The sequence below is a fragment of the Sus scrofa genome, chromosome 4 (assembly GCF_054392235.1).
Source record: "Sus scrofa isolate SSC_HxYL_T2T_F1_AM1 chromosome 4, Sscrofa_HxYL_maternal_Yorkshire_Landrace_v2.0, whole genome shotgun sequence".
Classification (NCBI taxonomy): domain Eukaryota; kingdom Metazoa; phylum Chordata; class Mammalia; order Artiodactyla; family Suidae; genus Sus; species Sus scrofa.
The window spans coordinates 96,825,604-96,839,581 of record NC_139386.1 but is presented as its reverse complement, the minus strand read 5'-3'; the positions used below and the strand labels follow the sequence as shown (position 1 = coordinate 96,839,581).

The window sequence follows — 13,978 nt, the reverse complement described above, 5'->3', positions numbered from 1 at the left end:
GGCTGTTGTCCTCCACTGGACAGTGAGGGCTTTGGGCTTATGATGCTGAGACCACCTGATGTCTTTCTAATGCCCTGGTCTAAGGCTGGAAGAGGAGGAGAGGAGGCCCTTTGAGATGGAGAGCAGACTGGCTGGACAAGAAAGACTGAGAGGAGTTCCTGCAATGGCTCAGCAGTAGAGAACCTGACTAGGATCCATGAAGACGAGGATTCGATCCCTGGTCTCAATCGGTGGGTTATGGATCTGGCATTGCCATGAGCTGTAGTGTAGGTCACAAGAAGTGGCTCAGATCCTGTGTTGCTGTGGCTGCAGTGTAGGCCAGCAACTGTAGCTCCAATTCGACCCCTAGCCTGGGAACTTCCATATGCCATGGGTATAGCCATAAAAAGACCAAAAAAGACCAGGTTGCAGACTGGCTCAGATCCCACGTTGCTGTGGCTGTGGGTGGGGCAGGCTGGCAGCTACAGCTCTGATTCACCTCCTACCCAGGGAACTTCCATATGCCTCAGGTGCAGCTTAGAATAAATAAAATAAAATAAAATAAAACAAAAGGATGCTGGGGGTGAATGAGGGCTGTGGAGACCTGAGGGTTAGGTGGTGTGGCTTTGACCTGCCACAGGTCTGAGGGACCTTGGCAGGTCAGCAGTGAACCTCTGTGAGCTTTGGACTTCAACGGGGCCTAGGTTAGGTATAGTTTCTGCTCTGCCCTTGAGGGTTGGCTTTTTCCTATGATAGAGAAACCCCACAGGATGCCATGGGGCGCACTGATGCCATGGGGCGCACTGATACCATGTGACCACGGGGCTCACTGATGACATGGACCCACTGATGACACGCAGCAGTGAGTTTACATTTGAAGTCCTTGACATTCAGGTTCAAATTCCAGTTGGACTTTAGCCATGTTACCTCATCTCTAAGCTCTGTTTCTCCTCTTGTGAAAGGAGTTAATCATATCTTCTTTCCAGGGGGCTGTGAGCATTAAATGAATCGATGTCTATAAAATGGTTAGCAGTTTGCCTGGCATACATAAGTGTTAAAATGAACATTATTTTAAATTGTTAGCCGTCAAGCCCCTTCTCTCCTTCCAAACCTTATTTTCTTTTTTTGTGGGCTTTTGTTTTTGTTTTTGGCTACACCATTGGCATGTGGAAGTTCCCAGGCTAAGGATCAAACCTGAGTCACAGCAGCGACCCAAGCAACTGCAGTGGCAACGCCAGATCCATAACCTGCTGTGCCACGAGAGAACGCCAAACCTCATTTGCAGTTTCTTTCTCCAGGAAGCACTTTATTTATCTATTTATTTCTCTCTCTCTCTCTTTTTTTTAGGACTGCTATGGTAGTTCCCAGGCTAGGGGTTGATTTGGAGCAGTCGCTGCCCTTTGCCACAGCCACAGTAACATCAGATCTGAGACGCATCTATGACCTACACTACAGCTCACAGCAGTGCCAGATCCTTAACCCACTGAGCGAGACCAGAGATTGAACCTGTGTCCTCATGGATGCTAGTCAAATTCATTACTACTGAGCCACAACGGGAACTCCCAGGAAGCACTTTCTAAGCTTATAGAATTCTGTTTGCTCGTGCATCCTGAGCCTGGGCTCCCATGGCCTCACTTTGGGTTCCCGGGTAGCTGTTGGCTTGTTGTCCTGAGCATCCTAGAAACGTGGTCTCCAGAGCAAGGGCCCAGCTCCTCTTCTCCTCGCATCTCTCCTCTGAGGCCCAGAACACATTCCTGCCCGCAGGGCACGGGGCTGAGCCTGAGGGTGCCTGCCTGATTGACCCCTTTGACTCACTCCCATTTCCTCACCAGGAAGCCATCCCAGCCTCTGTGTCAGCCAGATACCAGGCAGGACCAGCAAGCCAGCCACTCAGCAACTCTGCTTGAATTGAGGGCTGGAGGGAGCTGGTTAGTGGTGGTGGGAGTGAGTGGAGTCCAGTAAGTAAATCAACAAGAACATATCAACTAAGAGTAAATGTTATTACTGTGAAAATAAAAGTAGGTGACATCTTCCAATCTTTTTAAAACACCTTGGTATGTGGTAGGAGAAACCATTCTTGGCCTTCAGAGAGCTTACAAACTGAAAGCTGAACACAAATAGGGCTCCAAAGGGTCTGGAGAGAAGGGGAAAGCCTGTGTCATGTGGAGGAAATAGTGGACTGGCCCACTGGATTTAAATGCCCTTTTCTGCTTTAACTTCAGAATCTAGAATAGTGGGAGAGTTCGCATTGTGGCTCAGAGACGAGGTTAAGAACCCAACATAGTGTTGGTGAGGATGCGAGTTCAATCCCTGGCCTCCCTCAGTGAGTTAGGGATCCGGCATTGCCGCAAGCTGCGATGCGGGTTGCAGATTCAAGTTGGAATTGGCATTGCTGTGCTACGGTGTAGGCTGGCAGCTGTACCTTCTATTCAACTTCTAGCCTGGAAACTTCCATATGCCATGGGTGTGGCTATAAAAAAAAAAAAAAGAATCTAGAATAACAAGACATAGTATGTTCTCAGTAAATATTGATTGGCTCCAGAGGGCTGAGCTAGGATGAATGGATAAGGACGTTACTGAGAGGCAGAGCTTCATAGGCTATAAACAATAAAATGGTTGGAGGTCCCATCGTGGCTCAGCAGAACCAAATCTGCCTAGGATCCATGAGGACACAGGTTCGATCCCTGGCCTTGCTCAGTGGGTTAAGGATCTGGCATTGCCATGAGCTGTGTAGGTTGCAGATGTGGCTGTGTGTGATCTGGCATTGCTATGGCTGTGGCGTAGGCCAGCGGATACAGCTCTGATTCGACCCCTAGCCTGGGAACCTCCATATGCCATGGGTGTGGCCCTAAAAAGACAAGTAAATAAATGAACAAATAATATGCTCAATAGCCATAGCTGCCCAGCAAACAAACAAAAAAAAAAAGGTTGCTTCAGGAGGCAATGAGCCCTGCAGCCCAAGAGGGGTCAGGATAAGCCAGGATGACCGAATTCCTTGCACCCTGGACTAGGGACTTCTGATCGAGGGGGAGATTAGGCAAGGTGACCTGCACAGTCCCTTCTGACACTGAGGCTCTGCCGTGCCGTCACCACCTCTCCCCAGGCCCAGCCTGCCTGGTCTTGCATCATAAATACTCAGACTTTGCTGACAATGCCCATGTCTCGCTTGCAATAGAATTGCCCAAGAGGAGCTCTGACTGCTCAGCGTTACGAGGGAAAATCACTTGGAACTAGACTTCCCTTCCCTGACCTGGCAGCTCTGTCTCTGTTTTATTTTTCTGCATCAAATTGCCAACAGTAAAATTGCTGGATGCCCGGCATGTGCTGTTTGCTTCCTTTATGGCCCCTCATTCCCACCAGTTGGCCAGTGGAGAAAACAATTAGCGGCCTTGGCCCGAGACGCAGGCTGGACAGGAGCGCAGCCAGCGCTGAGAGGGCTGGGTGGTGAGGACCAGGACGAGCGCGCGCTCACGTTGCCATATGCCCGCACCCTCCGTCCCATGCCCACCCCAAGTCCTCAAGCTGCTTTCCCTCCTTCCACTCAGATCATCCCTGAGGCCCCTGACTCGCAGCGTAGTGCCAGAGCTCTGTGTTCCCCTGGCCTTCCCGCTCCTTCACATCTCCTAACAGACCGATGATGCAAATACCATCTGGCCACGTATTGATTTTCTATTTCTAGGCCTTCTTTCCAAATGGCCTTGATGTTGCTACCCATGTTGGTGTGTTGGTCTCAGAGGGAGGTCCCGGAAGGCAAGGGATGGGTCTGTCTTGTTCTTTACAGGGAGCTGCGCTTGTCACCTCTGGGTGTTGTTGTCATGTTTTGGGGTTTGTTGTGATGTGTTTGCCGTTTTGTTTTTTGGCAACCATGCCAATCTCCTCTAGGGCTGTTGATTTGCTGCAAGAGCAGAGCCCCAAAGAGAGGAGACAGTCGATGCACAAGGGGTTCTCCTGCTCAGAGCATGAGACCGGGAGTCCCTTGTGTTTCTTTTCCTCTGGACAATTCCTCCATGGCCGCTCATACCTGAGGGAGTGATATCATGCTCAGTCCATTCATTCACTCACTTCTTTATTTGTTCAATTAACCACATTTTTTTGCTTGGTTAGTTTTTTAGGGCCACACCCACAGCATATGGAGGTTCCCAGGCTAGGGGTCAAATTGGAGCTGCAGCTGCTGGCCTCTGCCACAGCCACAGCAATGCCAGATCTGAGCTTCATCTGCAACCTACAGCACAGCTCACGGCAACACTGTATCCTTAACCCACTGAGTAAGGCCAGGGATCAAACCCAGGTCCTCACGGATACTAGTTGGGTTCATTACTGCTGCGCCATGATGGGAACTCCCCAATTAACCCCATTTATTGAGAGTTCCCCATGAGCCTACTCCTTGGGCTTGGCTTCTGGGAGTGTAGGTATATACAAGGACTAGCCTCTCAACCCACATCTAAAAGGAGAAACAGAAATGGAGACCAGTATATGCCATTAAGCATAAGAAGGAGGCCCCAGAAGAGAGGTAAGAGGCAGTGAGATGGAGAAGACTGGGGTTCAAATCCTGACTCCCACTTTTCCTAGTTTTGTGACCTGAGTCCACATTCAGTGCAGTGATAATGTCCATCTTCTAAGATTGTTGTGAGGGAGAATTAAGCTGGATAATGATGCATAGTCAGCACCCTGTAACTATGGATCCTTCTTCTTGTCTGGAAAAATATAAAAGAAGTGTCTTGCTTCACCTGGGGAAGTTAGGAGTGCTTCACAGTGGAGGTGGTTTGCTGAGTTTGATCTCAGAGCACAGAGAGCAGTTGTCCGGGGGGCAGAGGGGGGACAAATATTGCAGAAAGTGGGAATAGCCATTTCCCTAACTCGACCTTAGTCAGGAAACAGCCTTGGGTGTCCAGCTAAAGATTTTGAATTTTATCGTAAACGGCAGGGACGTTGGAGGTGTGCACTGATTTCTTGATCTAGGGTAATAACTTTGGGGGGGCAGTGTGGGAGTCAGAGTGGAGGAGGGGAGACACAGCAGGATGAGTGTGGGCCTGGGCAGGAACATAGGCAGTCATTCAACAAACATTTATTGAGCAGCTCTTATGGGCCAGGCACCCTACGGAACATTGGGATGTGAAGATGCATTGCAGAGCTTCCTGAGGGTGACAGGTAAACGGAGAGCCACACTAAGTTCTGAAAAGTGTTGTGCTAGAGAGCGGCCCCGCTCTTTGGGGAGGCCAGAGGGAGGGCCAGCTAATCAAAGAGGCTGTGGACAAGGCCCCTGGTCCGTCCACACTGATGTGCACACATGGCCCATGCCCAGGGACATCGTGCACACAGACAGCTATGTGAGGTGGTCCTGGCTTTGAAATCGGCCAGGAGAGAGAGAATGTGAACCAAGGGAGCAATAATCCAGGAGAGGAAGCATTTAACTCCGAAAAGTATTCTTGAGGGAATTCTCGAGGGAGTTCCCGTTGTGGCACAGCAGAAGCGAATCCAGCTAGTATCCATGAGGATGCGGGTTCCATCCCTGGAGCTGCTTAGTGGGTTAAGCATCCAGTGTTGCTGTGAGCTGTGGTGTAGGTCGCAGACGCGGCTCAGATTGGGTGTGGCTGTGGCTGTGGTGTCATAGGCCGGAGGTGTTGCCCTGATTCGACCCCTAGTCTGGGAACCTCCATGTGCCAGATCCGCGGCCATGAAAAAAGCATAAAAAGCAGAGTTCCTACTGTGGCTCAGCAGTAACGTACCCGACTAGTATCCATGAGGACACGGGTTTGATCCCTGGCTTTACTTAGTGGGTTAAGAATCCGGCTTTACCATAAGCTGTGGTGTAGGTCACAGACATGGCTTGGAACCCACGTGGCTTGGTGTAGGCTGACAGCTGTATCTCCTATTGGACCCCCAGCCTGGGAACTTCCATGTGCCTCGGATGTGGCCCTAAAAAAGAAAAGAAAAAGTGTTTTGGTTTTTTTTTTTTTGTCTTTTTGCCTTTTCTAGGGCTGCTTCCACAGCATATGGAGAGTCCCAGGCTAGGGGTCAAATCGGAGCTGTAGCTGCCGGCCACAGCCACAGCCACAGCCACAGCAACTCGGGATCCAAGCCATGTCTGCAACCTACACCACAGCTCACGGCAATGCCAGATCCTTAACCCACTGAGCAAGGCCAGGGACCGAACCCACAACCTCATGGGTCCTAGTCGGATTCGTTAACCACTGCGCCATGACGGGAACTCCAAGAAAAAGTATTATTGAGTTGGAATTGACAATTGATTTGAGGTGAGATGGAGGGGGAGGAAGGGGTCCAGGTCCTCCAGGGAAGAGCCCCTCAAGGAGGTACTGGTGGAGGCTCCGATACAAGGGACAGGAATGGTAGTAGAGTCCCTGGTGGGAGCGGTGGGCTCTGAGCATCTGAGGAGTTGGGCCTTGGGCAGGGCTGGCACTGGGCTCTTCCTTTTGCTTGTTGACACTCAGGTCTCTTCATTGTGGAGCTTAACCACCAGGGAGAGAATGGTTTCTCTCCACCTCCCTCTCCTGTCTCTTCAGATCCCTTGCGTTAATTCCCTCCCAGAAGAACCAGAGTCCACCCTCAGCCCCATTACCCACTACCGTGTGCAGGACAGTGGCCGAGTCCACCTCTCATCTGTGCCGGGAGATAATGGGGAAGCACTTTTGTGTGTTTTGTATGGTGTTAGAAGTTGAGCTGTCATCGTGGGCAGCAACTTGGTTGGAGAAGAGGGAGGGAGTGTGTTTGGAGAGCTGGAGATGGGGCAGTTAAGCAGTTGGTCAGGTTCAGAGTTTCTTTCTGGGAAGGAGGTAAGAGCAGAGTTCAAGGGCTTTCACAGATGATCAGAGAATTTGCTGCACTGCCCTGCACTCCTAAGCTCAGGATGTCAATGGGGAGGCATGAGATGAGGGCCAAGAAGGGGAATAAAGCCCTTCGGAAACCAGAGACCCAGAGGCAGGCCCAGGGCTGCGATCACTGCCCTGCAATCCTAAGCTCAGATTTGTGGTGGTATGGCCCTTGCCCAAGGGAGTGCGTGTGTGTGTGCATGTGTGTGTGTGTGTGTGTGTGTGAGTGTGTGAATGTGCGAATTGATAACTAAGCGAGGTTTCCAGGTGAGCATGCAGGTAAGAGGGACCCAGCCTGGATGTCCAGGGCATGGGGTGTGTGACCTTTGCACCCTCCAACCACTTTGTGTTTCATTGGGAGGCAGCTAGGCTCTTCAGAAGGGGTTATTTTGTTTGTTTTTTTGCTGCACCTGCAGCATGCAGACTTTCCCAAGAATCAGACCCAAGCCACAGCACTGACAACACCAGATCCTTAACCACTAGGCCACCAGGGAACTCCCAGAAGGGTTCTTTGACACTGGCCAGAAGCATTTGCAGCCTTGGTTATGCCATTGCCTCAGTTGCCACGAGTGTAATATGGGAGGCTCGTCCCTTCCTCTTGGGGCTGTTGAGATGAGGTGGAACTAGGAATGAAAGTGCTTAATAATCTGCAAGGCTGTAACCATAGCCAGTGTTTGTAGAGTTCTTAGTAAATGCCAGGTGCTCTTCTGTGCTCGCTGCCTCCTGAAACCTTCCCAACAACTCCAGGCGGGAGCGGGCACTCTCCCCAGTTGTGTAACTGAGAACACGAATGCAGACGGGTTGTGCAGCCAGCCACATAGGCTGGCTCTGGCCTGTGCCCCTCACCACCAGCTGCCCTATCTCTTTGTGGTATATTATTGCATGTCCTGTAAAGGATTGTTACTCCTGATGGGGGCCCTCCAACATGGACTGTGAGGGTGTGGATGGTGGGGAGACTGGGAGAAGCTGTGTGCAAAGCGGGCCTTGAGATCCGCCCTGGGGAAAGCGTGTATGGGGAAAACCCCAAAAACAAAAATGGTGACACTCGTGCAGGGTATCCTGGTGACCAGCTGGCATCTCACCTCCCCTCTTACAGCGGACTCCAGGCCACCCCTCCCCGCTCCCTGCTCCTGTTTACCTCTGCCCTTTGCTGGCCCCTCTGCATTCCTCCCTTCCCCCAACCTGTGGCCTCCACCCCAGCCCGGGATCAGATATGGCCTTTGTCTTTCTGCCTGGCTGCTCCCTTTCAGGGCACAAAGGCCTCTGTGTCTGGGAACACTGACAGTTCTGGGGAGCCCGAAGGGTAGCTTTAGGAAGTCAGACGGGGCTCCCCAAGTAAACCCCTTCCCTCTCCACCCATGACCACGTCTCCTCATCCTCTTCCCCTAGCCTGGGGACCCTGTTACAGGGGCTGTGGAGGAGGCTTCTGCTTTCCTGCGTCCCTGCTTATGGAGAGAGGAGGAAACAGAGCAGAAAATGTGCCTTCCGGAGAGGCACTGAGAAGGTTGGGGCCCGGCGCTGAGAGCCATAGTCTGGAGGTGAAGCCTCTCCCCCTGTGCTAGTGCCCTCCCCTCCCTGCCCTGCGCTGCCCCCCAAGACAAGCTCTGGGGGCTCCTAGGGGACTGGGGCTTCTGGAAGCCCTTGCCTGTTGACCAGGGGCTGCTCCTGCAAGGACACCAGGTACCTCCTAGGGGAGGGAAGGTGCCAATGACGAACTAGCTTCGGTGAGTGGAGAGCCACGGTGTGGATGCTCAAAGGCCTAAGGCAGCTTCCTGTCCCTCTGCCATCTCGACAGCTACTAATAGCTCCCATTGCCAAGGCATGTAGTCGCCTTAGCACGTCACATACTTCAGTTCCCCTAATCTTTGTGGTCCTATTTGGTAGATAAAAGAAACTGAGGCTCAGAGGGGTTACTTCACTTGTCCATGGTTGCTTTACCCTGGAGGCAATGCAGCGCTGAGTTTAGGCTCATGCTCTTGGATGCCAAAAAGAGCCAGCGTTTAATCCTATTTTTCCATCCCAGCATAGCAAATCCCTAGCTTTGTGCCGTTCAGCAAATTACTTAATTTCTTTAAGATACTAATGTGTCTTTGAGTTCCATTGTGGCGCAGCAGAAGCGAATCCGACTAGGAACCATAAGGTTGTGGGTTCGATCCCTGGCCTCGCTCCGTGGATTAAGGAACCAGCGTTGCCGTGAGCTGCGGGGTAGGTCACAGACCTGGCAAATAATATGTCATATTGGTAGGTGTTGAAGATTCAGGGAGATCATCCATGCAAAACGACAAGCTTGATGTCTTGAGTATTCATTCATTTAGCAGATGTGAACAGGGTGCCAGTTTGATGCCAGGGACTGTGCTACATGCTCAGTTTATAAAAGTGAGCAAAGAGGCCATGGACCTTGCCTTAAGTACCAGGTACTTTTTCTAAGTGTCAAGGATACAGCAGTGAACAAAGCAGGGGGTGGATATTCCTATCCTCTTGGACCTTATAAGCTTCATGTCAGGGAGAAAGATACTAAAGTAGTCTGTATGTTATATGGTAAGTTGGATATTAAGGGACAATAAAGCGACAAAGGGAATTCAGAGTGTGCTGGGGCTGTGATTAGGGAAACACTTACCATTTAGGTGATAATTGAGAGGACCAAAGCGGATAGGGGAGCAGACCTATTCAGGAGGGAAAGCATTCCAGGCCACCCATACTTTTGACCAACTGGCTACAAATTCAAGGGTTCCCACAGCTCCTGCAGATTCAGTAATCTGATGGAATTTACAGAATTCAGGAAAGTGCCATACTTAGTCACGGTTTTATTTTTAAAGCATACAGGGAGTTCCTCTTCTTGCTCAGCGGGTTAAGAACCTGACTATGATCCATGAGGGATGCGGGTTCAATCCCTGGCCTCACTCAGTGGGTTAAGGATCTGGTGTTACCACAAGCTGCGGTGTAGTTTGCAGATGTGGCTTGGATCTGGTGTGTAGCAGCTGCAGCTCTGATTCGACCCCTAGCCTGGGAAAGTCCGTATACGCAGGTGTGGCCCTAAAAATAAATAAATAAATAAATAAATAAATAAAGGATACAAATTAGGAGCAACCAAGTGAAGAGGTACATAGGCAAATTCTGAAAGGGTCCCAGATGCAGAACTTCTGTTTCCTTTACCTGTGGAATCAAGCCCTCACCCTCCCAGCACATTGAGATTTTCCCTAGCAGGATGCTCCCCAGTGCCAAGAGTTGTTTTTTATTATTGAGTTATTGGGTGTCTGCTTGAACTCAGTTTTCAGCCCCCTCCTCTCCCTGGAGGTGAGCAGGTCAGGTCCGGCTGATACCAGAGGCCCGAAGCCCCCACCTTCTAATCTCTGGGTGGGTCTTTCCAGCAGGACCAGCCCCACCCAGAGTCACTTCATTTACCTAAATCCAGGTGGGGTCCAAGGGCCCACCATGAATAACAAGGACCCTCCTATTGTTTGGGTAGTTACCTGGGTTTAGAATTCCTGCCCCAGGAGCCCAGGACTAAGAAGAGACAGATTATTACACGTCAAGGACCTTGACAGATTCCCAAGGACTTGGGTTTTTACTTTGAATGAGATGGAAAGTTAGTGACAGGTTTGGGGCAGAAGTGACATGATGTAATTTCTGTTTTAACAGAGTCACTCTGGCTGCTAGGTTAAGAATAGACTGTGTGAGGGGTGGTGGCAAAGAGACCCTTTAGGCAGCTAGTGCAGTAACCCAGATGCAAGATGATGGCTTGGGCAATAACATTGAGGCCATGGGGAGTGGTCCATCTCCATCAGAACTGGCAAGATTCAATGCTGGATTGGATGCAGGGTGAGAGAGAAAGAGCATCGTGGAGGGTGACTCTGAAGTTTGTCTTGAGGACCTGGAGGAATGAAGTTGTCATTTACTGAGAGGACCGGGTTTGGGAGTGGAAAATCGGGAGCTCAGTTTTGGACATATTAAGTCTGAGATGCCAATTAGACATCCAGTTGGAGATGTTAAATAAGCAGTTTGGCAGGTGGGGCTGGAGTGTGAGGGAAAGATCAGAGCTGGGCCGAGCTGCTGGAACATCAGTGTAGAGATGGTATTTTTAAACTTTACAACTGGATGGATTCACTAAGGGAGTGAATGGAGAGAGGCCTTGAATTGGTCCCATTGGAAGAGGAGGAGGAATCAGCCAAGGAGACCATGGATGGGGCAAGGGAGGAGGAGAACCAGGAGACCACAGGGTCCTACAAGCCCAGGGAGGCGTTGGTCCGTGGTAGCAATTGCCGTCGATCCATCCATCCTGCCAGATAAGGACGGAAAGAAGGGTTACTGCTGGATTTAGCAATGTGGAGGTCACTGGTGACCTTGACCAGAAAAGTTCATGAGAGAATGGGAGACGAATTGTGTATACAGCTACTCAGGAGAGCAGACGAAGGGGGCTGGGTATGGGATCCAAAGAGTTTGTTGTTGTTTTTTTTTAAAGGGGAGAAAATGTAGCCCATTTGTATGCGGATGCCCGTGGAGAGGAAATAGCAGTTTAAGAAACTCAGGATGTTTGGTCATGAGAAGAGGAGACTCTGGGGGCATGTCATAACTCTTCACATGCTTAAAGGACTGTCATATGGAAGAGAATTAGATTCATTTTATGTGACTCCAGAGAGAAGAGCTGGGATGGCTAGAAGCCACAAAGAGGAGGATGGTAGCGCAGCCTAAATAAGAATTCTGCACACCCATTTATTTACTCATTCAGGAAGTCAATGTTAAATGCCTTCTTCACACCAGACACTGGCTTAGGCACCACCGATGGAGTCATGAGAAGGGTTCCACCCCTCCTGCTAGTGGAAGAGAACGAGACAGGCAAATAGTTGTCATAAGTGTAGAAAGTGCTGACCAGGGCCCCTGTGTGTGACCAGGGAGGAGCATGGGGTGGTGGCTGGGGGTTCAGAGGAAGGTCAGGCTGGGCAGCGGAGTCGTAAATGCTCGGCGGGGCTCCTCCACCTTCTGAAAACCGAGAACCTATTTGGCCTAAAGAAATGAGGCTTAAAAAGGTACTTGAGCCTCAGTTATCAGGTACATTTTCTGGATGACTAGGCCATGTAGATACAGCCTTAATAAAAATGATGGCTGATAGATGGGTGGTGCTTTATCATTTACAGAGCGCATTTAATCCTCACAACAGCCTTGCCAAAATCGTCCTGTTATCCCTGTTTTATAGTTGGGCTAACTGAGGCTCAGAGCAGTGAGCCTTGACTTAGGTCACATGATTATGATAAAGATGGAGCCGGGGCCAGAACCAAGTTCACAAGTCCCAGTCCAGCATGCACACCCTGCCCAGGGCTGCCAGATACTCAGCCACGCTGATTGTAATCTGCTCTGACCCACGCACAGAAGTACTTTGGGGCCAGGGCTTGGGTCTCTTGTGAAATGCTTCATAACCTATGGCCCCTCTCCTGATTTCTGGGAACTTTCCCCAGTCTGCTTCCCACAAAAATAATCTGCTCTGGTAGTTCCCGTCGTGGCTCAGTGGAAACGAATCTAACTAGCATCCATAAGCATGCAGCTTCAATTCCTGGCCTCGCTCAGTGGGTTAAGGACCCGGCATTGCCGTGAGCTGTGCTGTAGGTCGCAGATGCGGCTCGGATCTGGCATTGCTGTGGCTGTGGTATAGACCTTCAGCTGTAGCTCTGATTCGACCCCTAACCTGGGAATCTTCATATGCCGTGGGTGAAGCCCTAAAAAGACAAAAAAAAAAAAAAAAAAATCCGCTCTGATCAGGTCACATAGTTTCCTGTCCTCTGTCCAGGACTTTTTCTCCTGCTCCTCCCCTTTGATCTTGCTTCATCATTCTCTTACTTCCAGGAGATTTCTGGAACCCAAGAGACTTGCATTTATTTATTTATTTATTTATTTATTTATTTATGGCCTCCCTGAAGTATATGGAGTTCCTGGGTCAGGGATCAGTCCCAGCTGTAGTCATGACCCAAGCCGCAGCTACAGCAACGTGGGGTCCTTAACCCACTGTGCCAGGCTGGGGATTGAACCCAGTGCTTCCAAGACGCTGCAGATCCCACTGAACCACAGCCAGAGCTCCCCCAAGAGTCTTCAAACGGGATTCTTTTGACTTCCTGGACCAGAAGCCCTTGGTTTCCTCTGATGTTGATGAAACTTATTGAGTCCAAACAATTAAAGAGGGTGAGATATTCGAAAATTGTAAGTAAAAAGGATGGAAGGAAGCAGGATAGGGCAAGAATAATTATAATAATGATAATAGGAGTTCCTGCTGTGGCACATGGGATTGGCAGTGTCTCTGCAGCACCAGGACTCAGGGGTTTGTTGTTGTTGTTGTTGTTGTTTGTCTTTTTAGGGCTGCACCCGTGGCATATGGAGGTTCCCAGTCTAGGGTCCCATCGGAGTTGTAGCCACCGGCCCACACCACAGCCATGTGGAATCCGAGCCATGACCTACACCACAGCTCACAGCAACGCCAGATCCTTAACCCACTGAGCAAGGCCAGGGATCAAACCCAAGTCCTTGTGGATGCTTTTGGGTTTGTTAACCGCTGAGCCACAACGGGAACTCCAGGACACAGGTTCGATCCCTGGCCCAGCACAGTGGGTTAAGGATCTGGCTTTATTGTGGCTGCCGCATAGGTTGCAACTGCAGCTCAGATCTGATCTCTGGCCCGGGAATTCCAATATTATCTCTATTTTACAAATGGGGAAACTGAGGCACAGAGAAGTAAAGCCCACTGCCCCAGGTTGAGTAGCAGAGCTGGTTACTGAGTCACCATGTTTAGCTGGTATGCTCTACTGCCTCCCTTAAGAGGAAAAAGGAGGAAAAAAAATTCTCAGGAAGGCTTTCATTCTACAGGATTTTTTTCGAGTCTTCATTGTGCTGAAGCTATGGGGGAAGAAATAGATCCAGTTCTTGTCCTCAGTGAACTCACAGCTCCAGCATCACAGGACATCAAAGCAGGAAGGAGCTCAGAGATGTCCAAACTGGGACACAGGGAGGTGAAGCGAAACACCTAGGAAGGAAAAGAGAACACACGACTGTGCCCACGTACAAAAATAACATAAAACATACAAGCCGGCAGTTCAACTCAGGCCTTTCACAATCGCAACCAAGTACCTGTTGTAGGACACCCAAGTGTTGGGTGCTGCCACAGGTGGGAGGCATAGCCCTTCCCACCCTCA

At 50.3% G+C, this 13,978-nt stretch overlaps 1 protein-coding gene and 1 long non-coding RNA gene across 4 annotated transcripts in view; both read left to right on the top strand.

The window, feature by feature from the left end:
• Positions 1-13,978, top strand: part of KIRREL1 (kirre like nephrin family adhesion molecule 1) — a 114,150-nt gene that overhangs the window by 47,686 nt on the left and 52,486 nt on the right. The gene's annotated exons all lie outside the window — the stretch shown is intronic.
• On the top strand, positions 5,025-9,883 carry LOC146404045 (uncharacterized). Its single transcript, XR_014844005.1, has 2 exons — positions 5,025-5,349; positions 5,987-9,883. It is a non-coding gene; the product is annotated as an uncharacterized LOC146404045 (long non-coding RNA).